The sequence below is a fragment of the Paralichthys olivaceus genome, chromosome 2, assembly GCF_024713975.1.
Source record: "Paralichthys olivaceus isolate ysfri-2021 chromosome 2, ASM2471397v2, whole genome shotgun sequence".
Lineage (NCBI taxonomy): Eukaryota > Metazoa > Chordata > Actinopteri > Pleuronectiformes > Paralichthyidae > Paralichthys > Paralichthys olivaceus.
Window position 1 is genome coordinate 15,138,135 of NC_091094.1, and position 3,327 is coordinate 15,141,461.

Here is a 3,327-nt window from a genome sequence, read left to right on the forward strand (position 1 = left end):
CCTGCTCACTTATCAAGTCATTTTCTGAATGTGAAATTACTTTGACACAACACATAAGTGCACCTGTGGAGATAACGTTGTTTTAAAAATATATATATATTGGAAAGGAAAGCTATACAGGTCTTCAGTCATACAAAGCAGAATATGACATTTAAACAATTGTTTTTTTCTATACCAGTCAATTATGTTTTAAATCTATGGTACTTTGTTAGAGCACATACCACCCCCCAAGGCCCAACAGTCCCATTAAAATCAATCAAACTGCACCACATTTCACACACTCATAAATGTAATTACCTTAAATATGCTTAACTTATTTCCTATCAATATCCATATAAATCATTCTCTTTGAAATCAACCAAAATGTTGAAAAATGCCCTATCCCCTCATGTTTAAGTAAGTGGGGGAAAAAAACTTTCTGCCCCCTGATCTGGATCCAGGCTAAAATTGAATGGGTTCTTCCTGACCCATAACACATTCTTCCACCAAGTTTTCATGACTTTCCAGTTAATATTTTTTAGCGTAGTCTTGCTGACAAACAAATGAACAGGGATGAAAACATAACCTACTTGCAGAGGTTAAAAGGTTTTTATATGGTTGCGTCTTGATTTAATTTTGGCAATATGGTAAAAATAAGGTTGATAAATGATTTATACGTATTTATTTATGTTGAATATGACTTATAATACTTTGACATGATTTACTGTTTATATCTCTTCAGTTACAATGTCTCTCTATTTCCAAATTTAAAAATATGTTAGTTACCAGGCTGATATGTGTCTGTGCTGCCTCATACGCTCACTTACTATTCAAATGTCAAAGTCATACAAAGTAATTTTACATGTCAGTTGCTCTTAGTTTTCTGTTGATTTTTCCATTAATCCAATATCTTAATTATGTCACCACCATGGTTTGATAAGTAAACTAATATGAAATGCATTTTTCTGCACAGTCACGTCTCCAGCTATGACTCGGGTTGTCGGGGCGGCTAGGGATTTGTGGCTTTTTACACGGGGTGTACAGACTCAACTCGTGACAAACATGTATCATCCCTGCTAGCATGACTGACTCCTGGAATATACGCATTTGCGTAGCAGTGTGAGTGCGGTGGCACTGACTCAACACGGACATTTGCCAGCTCTTGTGCGTTTAGGGCAGTTTCCCACCAGTGCACAAGCTTATTTCAATCCAGGTGTGGGTCTTATGTCTGCTCTCGGCTGCCAGCTTTGAATGTGTTGAAACTTACAGTCATCTCTCTCAGCCCTACGAGTCTGTTAGTGAGACAGGGGAGAAGTGGAGCCTCCGGAGAGTCCCTTAGCAAACCCAAGGACACCAAACCAGCACACAAAAGGAGGGAGGGCCTGCACATGTTATCTCTTACTTTATTGTAAGAAAAAGGAAATAGATGAGATGGTGTAAAACTCAGAATTTTTATATGTAGCTTCTGAAACAAGTTTACCATCATCAGACTTCCATTATCATTCTTTACCAATATGAAAGCGATGTTGGAAACATGTCAGTGTGTTATGTCATCATTGTCTTTTCAGCTAGGGTGGTAACAGTGCAGGGTTCTCTGAGGTGGGGCCCCATCCTGATTCACAGACACACTAACAGTCCTCTTCAGACACAGCAGCAGCGGTGAGATGCCAAGCGTTACTTTGGTGAGAAACCCACAGCTCAGAGTAAAAATGCTAGCGTCATCTTCAGACATGATCAAATGGAAAACACTAGCTGTCAATTTTTCATGTGAAGTATAGCTGCTTATCTGTCGCATGTGCTGGAATGATGATCTTTCTTCCTGTCAAGTGCAGCTCTTATACATGTTGTGGTTCCTGTGGTTGCTTTGATTCTTTTTTTCTTTCTTCATCTGTTCGATTCTTTGCTGATTATTTTAAAAACACCCTGCTCTTGTAGGAACATGTTCTTCACTGTCATCTAAAGAACATTGCAGTGGGAAACTTACATTAACTCACTCACTAGAACAGCGCATACCTCTGCCAAGGCCCAACAGTCCCTGTATAAAACCACATTTAAATTCACAAGATCCAGTCTCCTTATAATGTCTGATTTGATTGAATTGTTCTCTGGGAACATGGTAAAGTTGTTTAAGGTTGCCCAATCTCACAATGTCAAGGAAAGTGAAAAAATAATTTTCCGGCTCCACGCCCTTATTCAGATCTGCACCAGAGGTTATTGAGTTTCACTATATGACACATATCACTGCCCCCAGGTATTGTGGTAATCGGCCTCTGTAAAAACATCCTGTTGTGGCGTGGCACACAGAGAAGCAATGATATTAATAGGTACAATATTGATGGGCAGCATTGAGCTTAATTGTACACAAGAGATGCCCCAGTATACAAAAAGTATTTTTTTAGGTCATTAATACATTAAAAAAACACCTATAAATAGATTTGTTTTTTTGCAGCATAACTGTATCACATCCATCTGCACAGGAACACAGACGTACTCATACGTACAGTGAACAGTGATAAAACATGTAGGATGGCCAAATGGAAAACAAACAAACTGACTATGCCCGTTTAAAAAGATGGGTTTTAAGACGGGATTTGAAAAAGGAGAGACAGTCAATGTTACGGATGTCTGGTGGGAGGGAATATATAAACTTATTACGTCTGCCAAGGAGGTTTTATTTTTGTCCACGCTTTTTAAGTATTTTTGTCTGACAGTTCGCAGGATTACTCAAAACATAATGGAGGGATTTGATGTGGGTTAGGTCTGGAGGGAACTTTCTTTAACATTGCAAGACTTTTCAACATTTTCATTGATTTCCCAAACAAACCCGACTGCTGGTACAAACGCTGGGGATCTCCCGCCTCGACTACTGCAATGCCCTGTTAACGGGTTTGCCAGCTTGTGCCGTGAAACCTCTTCAGATGATCCAGAATGTGGCGGCGCTTCTGGTGTTCAACCAACCAAAGAGGGCTCATGTTACCCCACTGCTTATTGAGCTTCACTGGCTGCCTGTACCTGCTCACATTAAGTTCAAGCAACTTATGCTTGCCTACAGAACGATTGCTGGGACTGCTCCCACATAACTAAGTGCTCTTATAGGGGAATATGTTACCCCGCGTACGTTGCGTTCGGCAATTGAGCGCCGTCTAGCTCTTCTGTATGTACAGCCACTGCAATCCAGACTATTCTCCTTCGCAGTTCCACGTTGGTGGAACGAGCTGCCAAACACCACCAGAGCAGGGGCGTCCCTCTCGGTCTTCAAGAAGCTATTGAAGACTGAACTCTTCAGAGAACACCTTCTCCCCTAGCTAGCACTTACCTAGCACCACTCTTCCTCTTTCTACCACTCCT